Raw genomic sequence first — 19,173 nt, 5'->3', positions numbered from 1 at the left:
CTTTATCACATGCCAAAAAGTATCCTATATAATAATTTGGACCTCTGCACTTCCATCTGGCTGCCTGGGTTCGTAACCGAGTCCCTATTGGTCCGCCCTAGGGATGACGTCACAGTGCGAACCAATGGGAAGTGAGAGGGAAGGGAACCCAGCAGCAGCAACCGAAGGTGAGTAACCAAACGTCCCCAACCTCCCTCCCTCCCTCCCTCCTTCCACTCCCATCGTCCGAGTTCCACAGGCCGTGGTGGCCCCACTGCCGTTCGAGTTCCATGCCCCCTCCTCTCCTCCAATTTCCGCGCCCCACCTCTCTTCCCATTTCCGCAGCCCAGCACCTCCCTCCCTCTGTCTCTGTGGCCTCCGAGTGCAAGGAGGACGTGTGCGGGTGCCCCAGCCCTTTGTACATGGGAGCTGCTGTTTAAAAAGTTTTACCTCCTGCTCGGCCGGCAACACTCAAGTCCACTAAGTACAGATGCCACTTCAGACACGCTGTGGTTCGCTGTTCCTGTGGTCCTGCCCTTCCGCAAACAGGAAATTAGGGTGGAACCAGAGGAACAGTGAACCACAGCCTGTTTGAAATGAGTGGGGGAAGGGAGAAGGGGGAGGAGGGGGTGGAGGAGGGGGGAGGAGGGGGGTGATGAGTGGGAGGGGGGGAGGAGGGGGAGGGTGGAGGAGGGGAGAGGGGGCAGTGGAGGAGGAGGAGGGGGCCCTGATACCTTGCTAGCGCCCGTTTACTTTCTGTTGGAAATGGGCCTTTTTTACTAGTATATAATGAAACTCTTCTTCTGGAGAAAAATGGTAACCACAAAACATATTAAAGCACCGTGTGGTAGCTTACCTGTCAGTGTGTCATGAGCAAGGAATGTGTGTGGAGACATTATCCAGCTAGCACATTCACATTAGCACATGCTAACTGGATAACACTGGGTTAATGTGGGAGCATTCAGTGCAAGGGTGGGAACCACAGTCCTCTAGGGCCACAACCCAGTTTGGTTTTCAAGATTTTCACAATGAATATGCATGAGATGGTTTATGGTTTTATTTATTTGATATACCACCATTTCATGGCACACAACAAGGTGGTGTGCAGACAAAATTAAAATCTCGAGGAAAAGAATTCCCACAAATGACAAAGGATCATACAAGCAGAGATGGATCCAATCATTCATCAGACTTACAGGTTTGACAGTCAGAGTTAGTTGTTCCCTAGCCTCACCGGCGCTTACAGGCTATCATTAAAAGCAAGTAGAAATAAGTAGGTTTGTAATGCCATCTTCAATTTTGGGAATGATAGCTCAAGACGTAAAGTAGCGGGTAATACATGAGAGAGGGCAGTACAATAAAAGGCACATTGTCTTGTTGTATTAAGTCTAAGCCTATATACTGACATTATGTGTAGGCGTTGGTCATTAAGAGACCAAAATAGTCTAAGTGGGGCGTAAGAGATAACTGTTAAAGATAGATATGTCAAAATTCCTGTATGAAGAATCTATTTGGATACAATGGAAGAAGTACATGCAAATCAATCAAATTCATATTCCTTTTGGAAATCTTGAAAACCTGACTGGGTTGTGGCCCTCAAGGACAATGGTTGCCCACCCCTGGCCGGTGCTGGTGTCAGCATAGGGATTTTCTGTGCACTTCGGCCACTTTTAGCAAACTGGTAGAATTACTGTTGTGCCATATCTACTATAATAAAACGCACCTCCAACGTTCTGAAGCTGACTCTGTGGCTTCAGGGTTCGTAAGTCTGTAAGGGTATCACATCTCTCTATGCCCTGCCCTCATGTCAAAACGTGATGACGTCGAGAGCGGGTAACAACGCAGGAGGACTGAGGAAACGAACGAACTCACCTCGCTTCATTCGGAAGCTGACTCCGTGGACGGGCAGGGCTTACAATAACGCCGCCGCTTCGACTGGGTGGCTAGAGGGGGGGCAGGGGACAGAGGACAATCACAGGGTGGCTGGAGGGGGGGCAGGAGAGAGAAAATAATTGCTGGGTGGCTGGAGGGGGGACAGAGGAGACACACTCACACCCAGCAGTCTCACTCTCTTTCTGTCACACACACACACACTCGCACATTCATTCTCTCTCTCTCACACAGTCACTCTCACACACTGTCTCTCAAACATACATACTCCGAGGAAAACCTTGCTAGCGCCCATTTCATTTGTGTCAGAAACGGGCCTTATTTACCAGTTTTTTATAATGGCCATGCACAAATTTCTCTATTAGCATGTGGCCATTACTATGGGAGCCCTTACTGCCAACTATTTAGGAGGAGGTAAAGGCTCCCGAGCTAATCGGGTAGAATGTGGTAATTTGCCCGTTCTACCTGATTAGTGCAGGCACACCTATTCTCCACCCTTGGGCATGCCTTCTGCACTGGAAAATATTTTTATTTTCCAGTGCAGGATCTGTGCATGCTCAGTGGGTAACTACTATGGGACACCTCAGTGTGTTCCGCAGTAGTGCAATGTTAGTACACATTAGGCCCGCATGGGGGCCTTATTCTATAAAGGTTATGTTCCTGAATTTATGTTCCTAAATTAGGAGCATACTCTATGTTCCGAAATAGATTATGCTCCTAATTTAGGAGCATAAATGATGCTCATACATTAGAAGCACAAATTTTAGGAGCATACATTTGGGAGCATAAATTTTAGGAGCAAAACCTTTATAGAATAAGGCCTATCAGGTCTACCACACATTAGTAAAAGGGCCCTGAAGTGCCTCCTAAATTAGCATGGGATCTGGAAAAAAAAACCCCGAAAAATCCTTAAAATACTGGCATCTTAAATATGGGCTCAGGATAGCAAATATGTACTAAAAGATCCTGTAAAAAGGCTCAGCACAAAAAAAAAAACAAAACTGTAAATGATGTGAAGAGGAACCCTCATAAGTAAGGATCAAGCCTATTCAAAGTTGTCAAAACATATGTGGATTGTGAAAAATTGCAAGAAGACCTTAGGAAACTTGGGAATGACAAGTGAGGTGATTACATTTGCAGATGACACAAAGCTATTCAAAGTTGTCAAAACACATGCGGACTGTGAACAATTGCAGGAAGACCTTAGGAAACTGGAAGACTGGGCATCCAAATGGCAGATGAAATTTAATGTGAACAAAGGCAAAGTGATGTGGATTGGGAAGAATATTCTGAATCATAGCTACCTGATGCTAGGGTCTACCTTAGGATGCAGCACTCAAGAAAAATCTCTAGCTGTCATTGTGGAAAATATGCTGAAATCTTTTGTTCAGTGTGCAGCAGCGGCAGCCAAAAAAAGTAAACAGGATGCTAGGAATTATTAGGAAAAGGATGCAAAATAAGACAAATAATATTATAATGCCTCGCATCGCTCCATGGTACAATATCACTTTGAGTATTGCATTCAGTTCTGGTCACTGTATCTCAGAAAAGATATAGCTGAATTAAAAAAGGTTCAAAGAAGAGCAAACAAAATGATAAAGGAGATGGGACTCCTCCCATATGAGGAAAGGCTAAAGAGATTAGGTATCTTCTGCTTGGAAAAGAGACAGCTAAGGGGGGGATATGATTGAGGTCTACAAAATCCTGAGTGGTGTAGAACGGGTAAAAGCAAATCAATTTTTCATTCTTTCAAAAAGTACAAAGACCAGGGGACACTCAATGAAATTACATGGAAATGCTTTTAAAACAAATAAGACAAAATATTTTTTTCACTCAGAGGTGAGGATGTGGTAACAGCAGTTAGCATATCTGGGTTTTAAAAAGGTTTCTGTTATTAAGATGGACATGGGGGAAACCACTGCTTGCCTCAGGATTTGGTATCATGGAATGTTGCTACTAATTGGATTTCTGCCAGGTATGTGTGACCTGTATTGGCCATTGTAGAATCAGGAAGCTGGATTAGATGGACCATTGGTCTGACTCAGTATGGCTACTCTTATGTTCTTAATATATTGTATGAGATCTGTAAGTCCAGGGAGAACAGGCAGGATCAGGCATGGTGGGGGAAAAGGAAGCCCCTGTAATTCTGGAAATTGTAGTGCGGTCAGTTCCACCAATAGGAGAGCTAGGCAGTTCTGACATCAGACCGAAAGCTAGGGCAAGGGGTGTGGCCAGTAGGGGAATATATATAGTAAGCAATCTGGGAGTGAGAGAGAAAAAAAAGTCTACCACATACTCATGCATATACCAGCACACTGCCTAAAGGTCATAGTTATCAACATGGGCTACCTATAAGACATGTTATTTTCTTGTTAAGGGCTATAGTTATCAGATGTAGACTACTCTTAAAATGTGCTATTTACTGTTAACCCCAGTTATTAGTAACTAGGAGTGACATTTTAGAAAGGATGTGAGGAGAGGAAACCAAAAGTTCATTTCGTGATGTGTGGAATTCCAATACAATTTTACAAGAGGCACTGCAAAAAGGAAAAAAAAAGTAAGCAAACCTATAACTTGGCACCTCAATTTAGGTGCCACAATGGGGAGCACTTAGTGTCAATTTTATAACAGCACTGTTACGATTGTGGTTGTGACCCCTCTCAAACTTAACCTTATTTCTGGTGGCTAGCTTCTTAGCTGGCTTCTGTCTGTCCTTCCTGAGTTAGCTCTGTCTCTGTATGCTGGCTGCTCCCAGCATGATTCTAATTGCTTCACTATACTGCAACTGTGTGTGTGTTGCCTGAGTTAGCTCTGCCTCTGTCTCTGTGTGCTGGCTGCTTCCAGCATGGCTCTAATTGCTCCACTATACTGCACCTGTGTGTGTTGAGCCTCTCTGTGCTTCAGTATGCTTTCTACCTGAGTCCTGTAGCTGTGACATCATCAGTCTGGCCCTTGATAAGGAAGTGGTGTTCTTCCATTCAGGGCCTTTGCAAACGCCAAAGGTCCAGGTTAGTGTTGGTGCAGTTAGCACTGCTGCCTTGTCTTGCTTGCCTTGAATCCTATCCTAATTCCAGTCCCATTGGCTCCCTTTCCCTCCTGTCTGAGAACCCTGTATTCCTGGTGCAGTTAGCACTTCTGCCTTGCTCTTGTCTAGGTGCCTGGTGGCACTTCTGAATCCTGTCTGCTTTTGGCTTCCTTTCCCTCCTGTCTGAGTACCCTGAACCTCTGTCTGCCTTGCTTTTGTCTAGGTGCCTGTGGGCACTTCTGAACCCTGTCTGCCCTGCTTTTGTCTAAGTGCAGGTGGGCACTTCTGAATCCTTATTCCTGGTTTTCCAGCCTGCTAGTTCCAGTACCGGTTTCCCTCCAAGTCCTGCCGGCTGCCTGCACCCAGGGGCTCAACCCCTGGGGAACGGCGGCTAAGTGTAGGTGAAACCTGGTTCTAGTCCCATGTGTTCCTGTCCAGTGTGTTCCAGTTCAGTGCGTACCAGTCCGGTGTGTTCTAGCCCAGTGTTGGTTGGTGGGTTTTGCCTGCTGCTGCCTCTCCTCGTCAGCAGCCCAAGGGCTCACAATTACTCCAGAGTCCATGCCTGCGTGTTTTGAATCTGAGAACCTGACAAGCACTTAAGTGTGTGTGTAAGTTGCCTAGTGGTTAGAGCAGTGAACGTCGATCCTGGTGAACTGGGTTTGATTCCCACTGTTGTTCCTTGTGACTCTGGGCAAGTCACTAAACACTCCATTGCTCCAAGTACAAATAAGTACCTGTATATACTATGTAAACCACTTTGAATGTAGTTGCAAAAACCACAGAAAGGCAGTATATCAAGTCCCACTCCCTTTCCCTTTCCCCATTATAAAATACTGAACAAAGCTGCATCACATATGATCACACCCAAGTCCTGCTTCTCTTTAATGCACATAAGTTCTTCACCCTCTAAACTGTTCCACTTCCTTGGGTTTTGTAGCTCAAATACATTGCTCTGCATGTTTCAGCATTAAAACCTAGCTTCTAAATTCTGGAGCATTCTTCAAGCTTCACTAGGGGACCTTTTTACTAAGCTGCAGGAAAAAGGGCCCTGCAGTAGCGGTGGGGGCCATTTTTCCTGCGTGTCAGGGCCCTTTTGTATGCAGCCTGTAAAAGCCCCCCCCCCCCCCCCCCCAAATGGCCACTCAATGACAAAACTCATACCGCAGGGCCATGAGGTGGGGATCCCTTACCGCTACCCATTGAGGTGGCAATAAGGGCTCCCACACTATCCCAGTGGTAACCAGGCAGCGTGCAGCGATGTCCAACTATCACTGGGTTACCACCATGCAAGCCATTTCCAGGGGTTTTCTTTTTTCCCCTGGAAATGGAGCACACTCGGGGTGGGACTACCGCCGGAAGCCGCATTGGGCCAGCGGTATTCCTGGATTAGTGAGTGGTAAGCCCGCTTTGGGCTTACACCGCTCTGTAAAAGGGCCCTAGGCTTCTTCTCATGTTATCCGCACTATCAGGGGTGTCTACCCTATTGCAGATTATGGTGTCATCTGAAAAGAGCAAAATACCAGACAGCCTTTTGGCAATATTTCTATCAAAAATGTTAAAAAGACTCAGAACCAGAACCAAACCTTGTGGCACACCACACCACATCCCTTCCCTCAGAGTGAGCTCCATGCACCACTATACTCTGTCCCCTTTCATGCAACCAATTCCTAACCCAGTCTGTCACTTTAGGGTCCATAACTAGGGTACCCAGTTTATTTATAAAGTCATCGATGCTGAACAGTGTCTTAGGATTTGCTAAAATCTAAGTACAGTCCCCCCCCCCCCCCCCCCCCCCAGATATTCAAAACCATTTAATCAGCCAGGAACGGCACATGGCTGGTTAAATGGCACTTAACCTGCTATCTGGCGATATTCAGTGAGGGATAGCCAGTTATCCCCCACTGAATATTCCCAGGTAGTGTCTAAGAGATATATGGATATATAATGCAATATAGCCAGCTATCTTTGAATAATCAATCCCTATTCAGCTATTATAAGTGGCCGCTTGAATAGCTGGTATATCTTTAGCCAGGTTAAAGTTAACCGGCTAACTTTGAACATCAACTTAGCCAGTTATTTTAAACCAGCTACAAATAAGCCAGATATTCAGTGCCAGTCACCGTAAACAGCCTGACACTGAATATACTGGCTGATCACTGACCGCGGAAGATAGCCGGGCTTCCTCCCATGGTCTGAATATTGGCCCCAACATATCTTAATGATAGCCCATGTTGATAACTCCCCCCCCCCCCCCCCCCCCCCCAAGTTCTATTCTGCAAATACTCACTTAACTTACATATGGGCTGTTTTATTAAGATGCGCTGAATGATAAGACACCCATTATATTCCTATGAGTGTCTTATTATTTAACATGCCCTAATTGTTAGTGCATGCTAACTCTGTCAGCACGCCTTAGTAAATGGACCCCTTAATGCATATTTGCAAGGTGAGCATATATGAGGAGGAGCATGGGTGGGGTTCCTACTTATGTGTGTAAACTACAGAATACGTTACCCGGCCAAAAATAAACTGGATATTCAATGCCTGTCACCAGAAACAGGCAAAGAATATCCGGGCTTAGCATCGACCACAGGAGTTAGCCAGTCTAACTCCCACAGTCTGAATATTGGCCCCTACATGTTTAAGTGGAAAGTCGCGTGTAAATTTAGGTGCAGCCATTTGCACCAACAAAAATGTAATGCAAATGCCCATGCCTAAATTTACGTGCGGAGCACCTTGATTCTGTAATTACTCGTATAACTCAAAGCCATGCCCCTATTCTACCCTGAACAAGACCCTCCCATTTCCGTTCCCCCTTTTTTTGGAACACATGTAAATTTTAGGCACAGAGATCCCGCACCTAACTATCCCGCACATAACTTTAAGTGCATTGATCCCAATTAAATCTAGTTAGTGCCAATAATTGCCACTAATTGGCTTGACATTCAATTAAATTCCACTTGCAAATTGGGAATGCATCTACATTTTTGGTGACCTTTACAGAATGGGGATTAAATGTATATATGTTTGGGGACACTAGGATTCTGTAAGTAGGTGCTATCTTTCCTTTATAGAATAGATTCCTACAATTATTAAAAACAAAATCACAAAGCACATCCAAGGACATGGATTACTGAGACCGAGTCAGCACGGCTTTTGTGTGGGGAAATCTTGCCTGACCAATTTACTTCAATTCTTTGAAGGAGTAAACAAACATGTGGATAAAGGGGAGCCGGTTGATATTGTGTATCTGGATTTTCAAAAGGCATTTGACAAGGTACCTCATGAAAGGCTACAGAGAAAATTGGAGGCTCATGGGATAGGAGGAAAAGTCCTATTGTGGATTAAAAACTGGTTGAAAGATAGGAAACAGAGAGTGGGGTTAAATGGGCAGTATTCACAATGGAGAAGGGTAGTTAGTAGGGTTCCTCAGGGGTCTGTGCTAGGACCGCTGCTTTTTAATATATTTATAAATGATTTAGAGATGGGAGTAACTAGCGAGGTAATTAAATTTGCTGATGACATAAAGTTATTCAAAGTCGTTAACTCGTGACAGGATTGTGACAAATTACAGAAGAACCTTACGAGACTGGGAGACTGGGCAGCTAGATGGCAGATGACATTTAATGTGAGCAAGTGCAAGGTGATGCATGTGGGAAAAAAGAACCCGAATTATAGCTAAGTCATGCAAGGTTCCACGTTAGGAGTTATGGACCAAGAAAGGGATCTGGGTGTCGTCGTCGATAATACACTGGATTGTACTATTTTTAATTCCATGATGTCCTTTCTCTCTTTCTTCCTATCCCCTGTCATTCAATACTTCTCCATTACTTTTTCTTTTTTTGGTTCCTTTGTTTCTCATGGTTCTCACTATATATAATTGAGTATTCTTTGAGATCTGTGCAGGATGGGAGAAAAGATAGGAGTAGCCTGACTGGTAGTACTCAAGATAAGTCTTTTCACAAGTCTTGGGACAGTTCGAATTCTTCTCCCCGGCTTCAATCAATCTGTCTAATATGTGCCACAGTGTATAGATGGATTAATATTAATGAGGGTTAGTAAAGATTAATTCAGGTAGGATGGCATGTTCAGTTCAAGTGCATAACTTATCTTCATAAACCATATTTATAACACTTCTTAAAGCCTCAAAACATAATTCATAGCTACTGCAATTAGATGCGATATTCCAGGCAATATTTATCATTTTGATGTTCTTTTCAATCCATCACTGAGAATTTAAAAGTGCATTATTTGAGATAACATTGTCCTTACAAGAAATAAGGCTCAGCACACAAGCTGTAGCTGATACATTATGATTGGACTAACTTAATATACATGTGACCAACATTTGAAGTTATCCTTAGTTCTGGAGGTCCATGAAGAAACAATGTGGTTACACTATGCTTAAAGAGAAAGGAGTCATCTATGTCTTAGGCTGTCTGCACAAGCTATTATAGGTGCATCAAAAGGAGTGGGAGGGTAGGCATAGTTGATTAGACAGTAATAATTTACATTACAGGAATGACTTGATAAACATTGAAATTTCAGAAGGTAAGTTATGTATATTATTATGTTTTATTGAATGAAAGTACTATGTGAAAAACTTCAAAGCCATAAGTATATGGAAAGTGTAAGATACACTCTGACCAATATTCAGCACTATTTAACCAGCCAGGAATAGCTCCTAGCTGGTTAAGTGCTATTTAACTAGCTATCTGTGAATATTCAGTGGGGGTTAGCTGGCTAGCCATGAATATTCAGCAAATCACCAAGTTTGGCAGCCAAATTGGGCCACACAAATAGCAGGTCTGTCTTTGGTCACTATAAACTTAACTGGCCAGCACTGGATATTACATAAAAAAACAAACAAACAGAAAAAAACAGATATTCAATGCCAGTCACCAGAAACAGCTGGACATTGAAAATCTAGGTTTAGCACAGGCATCGGAAGGATAAAAGTGCTGGCCGGCACCAGCTAAATATTTGCTGGACTGGCTCTGGATATATCAAAACATAAGAATAGCCATACTTGGTCAGGATAATGGTCCATCTAGACTACTATCCTGCTTCTAACAATGCTCAAGTCAGATCATAGGTACCTGGCAGAATCTCAAAGAGTAAAAAAAGCACCAAGAGCCTTCAAAATAGGGACAAAATCCCTTTAATCACACAACTTAGGGAACAGTCTTGGGAGAATAACCTAACACGGGTCGTGTTTTGGCGCACAGCGCCTGCGTCAGGAATCACAAAGGTTATGGGAGCAATGTGCAGAGACAGTATTTACTCCACAATGCTAATGGGAGCAGTGTACAGCGGCAATATTTGCTCCTTCGCACATGTGTTGAAATAAAAACGCTGTCCCTCAGTATTGAAGTCCAATGTGTTTTGAAGGCTCTTGGTGCTTTCTTTTGCTGTTTGGATATGGGTTTTGTACTTTGTTTCCTCTCTTTGCTGTGCTGTAGAATCTTAAAGAGTAGCGAGATTTCATACCACCAATGTCAGGGATAAGTAGTAGTTTTCTCTTATTGGATAGTGTTTCCCAGTGGTCTCTCTGGTATGCTGTGGGGTCTGAACATACACTAGAAATGAGAGAATGCTGATCTAGATCCTCTGAAATATTCTGTTTTCTTCTATCTATATTAACCTGTATATGCTGTGCATAATCTGTTACCTAGCAAGGGCCTACAGCTGTGGCTAAGTAATTTATCTCAAGTTAGCTCTGTGCAGTGACAGCTCTGAGACAGCAGAATTTCCCAGCAGTCATCAGAGCTTCCATACTCAGCACAATGTGCACAACTGCACAGTTCAGTCAACTCCGGCAAGTCAAGTAAAATTTACAGTGCTGTGATTAATCTGATGTTTTATACCATCTTTGTTATGGAAATAGTTCTACTTTTATTACATGCTAATTGTTTTCTCATGCATAGATGATAATGTATAAGACTTTAATTTCATGTCTATAATAACTCTACATTTCACAGAAAAGCAAGGATCCAATCCTGGCTTTTACCTTCATACGATACAGGATGATAGCAAATGGATTGAATATGCTTCACAACTAAAGTCATTATTGAATCGAATTTTAATGTTTAACAGGGATTTGCAGTTTTCTTAGAGATGTGAAGAAAAAAAAACCCATTTCATTGTTTAGTTTCCTATGACATTTTAGAACTTTGGTGTGTTGTTTATTGATTAAGGTTTAATTGACTAAGATTTATCTTACCACCTTTTTGAAGAAATTTACCCAAGGTGCTGTGTAGCAAGTATAATGTGGATATAGGCAATACACAATTAAAACAGTAAAATGTTCAAAAAACAGTACACATTATAACATAGTATAGCACTTACAATAACAACAGGAAGAGATGGAACATTTAGATGCTCATTATCAAAGCATATAGACTTACAAAGTTACATAGGTTACTACAGGGTTCGTTTTTGAAACAGAAAAAGTCCAAAAAAAAGGCACAAAGCAGCAGATGGATATTTTTCTTGCAGAAACATACAAATCACTATTATTGAAACACATTTTAAGGTGTTTTTCTATGCAGTTCATCTGCAATGCATCCAAATTATAAGGGGGCATACTCGGGGCGGGATTTGGGCATTCCCACAACTTGGACATTTGCCTGTCATAATGGAATAAAGCAAAAATGTCCAGGGCTAAAAAGTTGGACGCTTTGGTCTGGAACTGTTGAAATACTGATTAACTTTCCACTAAATACTGTAGATAATAAATTCCAGCGTTTTAACTACTCAAAAAATCAGCAAGGAGAAAAAGACCTAAAAACTCACAGTACATAGTGATTATACACCTAATTGCTGAACTACCTCAGGAGCCATTAACTCATCATTGGCCAAACAACTCCTGCAAATTTATTATCATTTTTACATTTCTTCTATTATGCTTAAGTGACTACAAAAATTGTTCAATCAAAAGTGTGTATATCTTCAGGCATGCAGCATAATACTGTGCAGGTATTTCACACTTGTAAATATGCCCGACACAACATGTAACTTCATGAGCATCAAAAGCGCATTTGGAGGGGCATAATCGAACGCGAACGCCTATCTCCTTGGGCGTCTATGTCCGAAAATGGGTATGTGAAGAGGCGGGACAGACCGTATTTTCAAAAAAAAATGGACGTTTTTCAGCTGGACGTTTGTTTTTTTTTAGCGATAATGGAAACTAAAAAATCCCCAGCTCAAAAACGTCCTAATCCGAGCCATTTAGTAATGGGAGGGGCCACGATTCGTAGTACACTCGCCCCCCTGACATTCCAGGACACCAACTGGGCACCCTAGAGGTCAGTGCGGTGGACTTCAGACAACGCTCCCACATGCATAGCTCCCTTACCACGGGTGCTGAGCACCCAACCCCCTCCCCCAAAACCCACTACCCACAAATGTACAACACTACCATAGCTCTTAGGGGTGAAGAGGGCACCTACATGTGGGTACAGTGGATTTTGGAGACCTCCCATTTACCAGCACAAGTGTTACAGGTAGGGGGGATGGGCCTGGGTCCACCTGGCTGAAGTGCACTGCGGTACCCACTGAAAGTGCTCCAGGGACCTGCATACATGCAGGCCTCTAGGACTTGTTGCTGCTATATAACATTGGCACACCAGTTGACACCTGAAGACTAATCTCTCCGAAAACATCGTTATTGGAATAAGCACGCTTACTCACAGTTAACTGCAGATCAGAGGTTGTGTCCCACTGGCAACGAGTCTCCCTGGTACTGAGATGAGCAGTAGGTCAGAGCTGGCAGAATGCTGTAAAATGCCCTCTTTCAGCCACATTCAAGGGAAGAACTAAGTTCTGTAATGTGGCTAACACGTGAAAGGGATCTAAAACTGGCTTACAAAAATGGCCACTACCTCATGGACTACCGGAAACAAAACATGGCACACTCTGACCTAGTAAGCAGGGGCAAAAGCACCATGGGAGTACAGCCTACCAACAACCAACATCGTGAGCATTTGCCACAATCTAGTAGAATCACGGAGCCCAATACCCTACACCCACCACAATGCATTGCTGATGTGACTCTGCAGTGCGCATAACAGAAAAGGTGTCACACTCACCCGAGAGCCACATCAGAACCAGGGAAAGGCTGTCACATGATAGAACACATTCTGCTGTCATGGAGGTGGGTACAGCATTTGAGGCTGGCATAGAGGCTGGGAAAAAAGTTTTTAAAGTGGATTTTTTTTTGGTGGGAGGGAGTTAGTGACCACTGGGGGAGTTCGGGGATGTCATCCCCGATTCCCTCCAGTGGTCATCTGATCAGTTGGGGCACTTTTTTGGGACTTGTTCATGAAAAAAAGGGTCCACAAAAGGTGACCCAAAATCACGGTAAAAACGCCTTTTTTTTCGATTATCAGCTAAAGACGCCCATCTCTCCTCCGCCGATAACCACGCCCCAGTTCCGCCTTCACCACACCTCCGACATGCCCCCGTCAACTTTACCCATTTCCGCGACGGATTGTAGTTGGAAACGCCCAAAATCGGCTTTTGATTATACCGATTTGGGCGCCCGCGGGAGAAAGACGCCCATCTCCCTATTTGGGTCTCAATATAGGCATTTTTCTCTTTCGATTATAAGCAGGATAATTTTCAACCCCCAACAGGGTCCCATTTTACCATTGGCTTTGTCAAGGGAGGATCAGTATTCCTGTGCCCCAGCATGCCTTGTGCTGCATCTGTAACAAAAAACAAATGAATGACCTTTCAAAACATCATCCCTGGACATAAATTCACAAGCTCACATACATACTACTTTGATGTTCCCTGCATATAACGTCATCTTTCCCTCAAAATGCTGCTTGATTATAAATAAAATGCTGTAATCTCTCAGCCAATCATCAAACTCCTATGGAATGCCCCAGAGAGCAAAAAACCTCAATACAATCATAGACATCCCCTCCTCCAACTCCCCCTTCATTATCTCCTCAGACCCTTGCTGAATTCTTTCACAACAAGGTTCAAAAGATAAACCTTGCTTTCTCTACCTCACCACCTCTCCCTCCACTAGTCCGTTCCCCTCTCTCTCCTTCCCCTCGTTCCCTTTCCTCCTTTCCTGAAGTTACTATTGAGGAAACTACACTTCTCCTTTCTTCCTCAAAATGTACCACCTGTTCCTCTGATCCCATTCCCACCCACCTTCTTAATGCCATCTCTCCTGCTCTTATTCCTTTTATCTGTCACATTCTCAACCTCTCACTTTCCACTGCGACTGTCCCTGCTGCCTTTAAACATGCTGTGGTCACACCTCTCCTTAAGAAGCCTTCACTCGACCCTACTTGTCCCTCTAATTACCGACCCATCTCCCTCCTTCCTTTTCTCTCCAAATTACTTGAGCGTGCTGTTCACCGCCGCTGCCTTGATTTTCTCTCCTCACATGCTATTCTTTACCCACTACAATCTGGTTTTCGCCCTCTCCACTCAACCGAAACTGCGCTTACTAAAGTCTCCAATGACCTATTACTGGCTAAATCCAGAGGTCAATATTCCATCCTCATTCTTCTTGATCTTTCCGCTGCTTTTGACACTGTCGATCACAGTATACTTCTCGATACCCTGTCCTCACTTGGATTCCAGGGCTCTGTCCTTTCCTGGTTCTCTTCCTACCTCTCCCTCCGCACCTTTAGTGTTCACTCTGGTGGATCCTCTTCTACTTCTATCCCTCTGCCTGTCGGCGTACCTCAGGGTTCTGTTCTTGGTCCCCTCCTCTTTTCTATCTACACTTCTTCCCTTGGTTCATTAATCTCATCCCATGGCTTTTCCTACCATCTCTATGCTGATGACTCCCAAATCTACCTTTCTACCCCTGATATCTCACCTTGCATCCAAACCAAAGTTTCAGCGTGCTTGTCTGACATTGCTGTCTGGATGTCTCAACGCCACCTGAAATTAAATATGACCAAAACAGAGCTTCTCATTTCCCCCCCCAAACCCACCTCCTCGCTCCCCCCGTTTTCTATTTCTGTTGATGGCTCTCTCATTCTCCCTGTCTCCTCAGCTCGAAACCTTGGGGTCATCTTTGACTCTTCTCTCTCCTTTTCTTCTCATATCCAGCAGATTGCCAAGACCTGTCGTTTCTTTCTTTACAACATCCGTAAAATCCGCCCCTTTCTTTCCAAGCACTCTACCAAAACCCTCATCCACACCCTTGTCACCTCTCGTTTAGACTACTGCAATCTGCTTCTTGCTGGCCTCCCACTTAGTCACCTCTCCCCTCTCCAGTCGGTTCAAAACTCTGCTGCCCGTCTTGTCTTCCGCCAGGGTCGCTTTACTCATACTACCCCTCTCCTCAAGACCCTTCACTGGCTCCCTATCCGTTTTCGCATCCTGTTCAAACTTCTTCTACTAACCTATAAATGTACTCACTCTGCTGCTCCCCAGTATCTTTCCACACTCGTCCTTCCCTACACCCTTTCCCGTGCACTCCGCTCCATGGATAAATCCTTCTTATCTGTTCCCTTCTCCACTACTGCCAACTCCAGACTTCGCGCCTTCTGTCTCGCTGCACCCTACGCCTGGAATAAACTTCCTGAGCCCCTACGTCTTGCCCCATCCTTGGCCACCTTTAAATCTAGACTGAAAGCCCACCTCTTTAACATTGCTTTTGACTCATAACCACTTGTAACCACTCGCCTCCACCTACCCTCCTCTCTTCCTTCCCGTTCACATTAATTGATTTGATTTGCTTACTTTATTTATTTTTTGTCTATTAGATTGTAAGCTCTTTGAGCAGGGACTGTCTTTCTTCTATGTTTGTGCAGCACTGCGTATGCCTTGTAGCGCTATAGAAATGCTAAATAGTAGTAGTAGTAGTAGTAGTAGTAGGGGCATAATCGAACGGGGCTGGCCATCTATAAGGGTGGCTATCTCTAATGATGGCCCCGTAAAACGGTGTACCCGACCGTATTATCAAAAGAAGATGGCCGACCATTTGGGCCGCCCTTAGAGATCGCCGGCGTTAAAAATGGCCGCCATTGGTTTTCGGCGATAATGGAAACTAATGGCGTCCATCTCAAAACCAGCCAAATCCAAGCCCTTTGGTCGTGGGAGGAGCCAGCATTTGTAGTGCACTGGTCCTTTTCACATGCCAGGACACCAACCAGGCACCCTACTAGGGGGCACTGCAGTGGACTTCAGAAATTGCTCCCAGGTGCATAGCTCCCTGACCTTGGGTGCTGAACCCCAAAACACCCACTCCCCACAACTGTACACCACTACCATAGCCCTTAAAGGGTAACAAGGGGCACCTAGATGTGGGTACAGTGGGTTTCGGGTGGGTTTTGGAGGGCTCCCATTTACCACCACAAGTGTAACAGGTAGGGGGGGTGGGCCTGGGTCCGCCTGCCGGAAGTGCACTGCAGTACCCACTAAAAACTGTTCCAGGGACCAGCATACTGCTGTGATGGAGCTGGGTATGACATTTGAGGCTGGCATAGAGGCTGGCAAAAAAAATGATTTTTATTTTTTTTTGTGTGGGAGGGGGTTGGTGACGACTGGGGGAGTAAGGGGAGGCTATTCCCGATTCCCTCTGCTGGTCATCTGGTCAGTTCAGGCACCTTTTCAAGGCTTGGTCGTGAACAAAAAGGGACCAAGTAAAGCCGGCCAAATGCTCGTCAGGGCCAACCTTCTTTTTTCCATTATCGGCCGAGACAGGCCATCTCTTAACCATGCCCCCGTCCCACCTTCGGTACACTGCCGGCATGCCCCCTTGAACTTTGGCCGGCCCTGTGACGGAAAGCAGTTGAAGCCAGCCAAAATCGGCTTTTGATTATACCGATTTGACCGGCTTTAGGAGAAGGCCGGCCATCTCCCGATTTGTGTCGGAAGATGGCCGCCATTCTCCTTCGAAAATAAGCAGGCATGTCTGTCAAAACCCAGTCACAAGAATATCCTAAATGCACTTCATAAAAACACTGCCCATTCAACTGTGGTATTCAAGCCCACAGGCTCAAGGGTGTTTAACCGATGATTATAGTGCTATTCATATTAAATTAATAAATGATCATAACTGTCTACCTCTCACTGATGCCTGCAATTGTTCAATTACAAAACACCGCAGGTCTAAAAATCCATGTCCCATCTGGGCACAATGTGTCACCTGCAGTGCTCCTTCTTTTAGGCGTAAGATGCGGGATCTATGCTCAGTCAACCTAACACAATGTTTTCTTATGGTTTTCCCCACATACAACCTATTGCAGGGATATACACCACATAGCTTAAGCAACATTCAGTCTTAGAAGTTAAAATGTACTTTTTATCTTCTGCTGGATTAATGAAATCTGTGCATTCAAGGGTGATCACACATGTATTACAATTACCACATCTTGAATGTCCTCCTACCAAAAAGTCCAAAAAAGGCACAAAGCAGCAGATGAATGTTTTTCTTGCAGGACCAACAACATAACCATAAAACCCGATCATCTAACAGCCCAAAGCAAACTAACACTAAAATGAACACCGCCAAACTGCTCCTAACAATTTACTCCTTATCCTTAATTCACCACACACTAACCAGCCCTCTCATAGATACCAACAATATACCAACAATACACAACCTCAACAGACTACCTAGATACAATACATCTCACCAAAATAACAACAACAAAAACAATGGAAGAACTACTAATCGCGGACAAAATCAATACAAAGGAAAGAAAGGACACAACAAACCCATACTACAAGAGAATAGACAACTAACAAAAATCAACACAACTTTGAACCTAGATGACCCTTACCAAACAATTCAAGTGGGATACATAAACACCAGATCAGTAGTCAACAAAACAACAATAATAACAGACTGGATCACAGCAGACAACCTCGACCTACTATTCATCATTAAAACTTGGATCCATGATCATAAGGACTCCAAAATTTTAGATCTATGCCCTCCAGGCTACAAAATCACTCACTGGACAAAAAAAGAAAAAAAGAGGAGGAGGCATAGCACTAATCCATAGATCCCACTTCACCGTAACAACAACATCCCAATCCATAACACCGCAACTTGAAATCGCCTCAGTTAGAATCCACCATACAACCTTGCTTGACCACCTAAACGTTGTCCTGTTTTATAGACCACCAGGTCACTGGCATGAATGCCAACCACACTTAATGGATTTCATATCGAGCACTTGTGTATGTAACTCCAATTCACTTATAATAGGGGACATAAACCTACACCTAGAAGACCCTAACTCAACCAATCCACGTGAATGCAAGGATTTCCTCCAACCATGGGACCTTAACTGTCCAAATATGCAAGCAACCCATGTCAAAGGACACACACTCAACCTCAACACACACAAACTTACCTCAGACCTAAACCTAATACTAACAGATACAAAATGGACAGGCATACCATGGTCAGACCACCACAAATTAAACCTATCCCTACAATGGCAAAAAAAAAGGCTCATACCACAATCAAGAACGCACAACCTACACCACGAGAGGCCAAATTGACCCTGTAACATTCTGGCAACAGATCTACAAGAACAAATGGATAGCACAAACGGACTCGAAACAGTATCTCCTAGATTGGGACAATAGATGCAGAAGCATATTAGACAAAATAGCACCACTACAAACAAGAACCTCACGAAGACATAACTCGATACCTTGGTTTAAGTGAAGAACTGAAAAAATTGAAAACACAAGTTAGGAGACTTGAACGAGCATGGAATAAAATAAAATAATAATACACACTTAACGTATGGAAACAAATGCAAAGGAAATACAAATATGCAATAAGATAAACCAAAAGGTCATACTACAAAACCAAAATAGGGCCAGACTACAAAGACACGCATAACCTTTTCTAACTCGTGAACAAACTACTAGATACCACACCGGTTACCACAACCAACACAGACACCCCATCAGCAGACTATCTTGCTAAATACTTCAACGAGAAAATTATAAAGCTACGAATCACGTTACCACTTAATACCACTGACCATGAAAAATTCATTGACTGTCTGGACCCAATCCTCTGTGAATATCCAGCAGACTGAATCTGGACAAACTTCGCTCTACTCACCGATGAAACCATCACCCAAGCGATCAACAGGTTCGCCAAATCCCACTGCAAACTGGACATATGTCCCAAAAACCTAATAAAATCCGCCCTTCAACGCTTCATAACAGACCTCACGTCACACCTAAACTACATGTTACAACATGGTCTCTTCCCTAAGGATAAAGGAAACATACTACTCACCCCAATACCTAAAGATTCAAAGAAAAAA

Source organism: Microcaecilia unicolor, chromosome 2, assembly GCF_901765095.1.
Source record: "Microcaecilia unicolor chromosome 2, aMicUni1.1, whole genome shotgun sequence".
Lineage (NCBI taxonomy): Eukaryota > Metazoa > Chordata > Amphibia > Gymnophiona > Siphonopidae > Microcaecilia > Microcaecilia unicolor.
The sequence above is the reverse complement of the archived record's forward strand: the minus strand, read 5'-3'. Positions refer to the sequence as shown.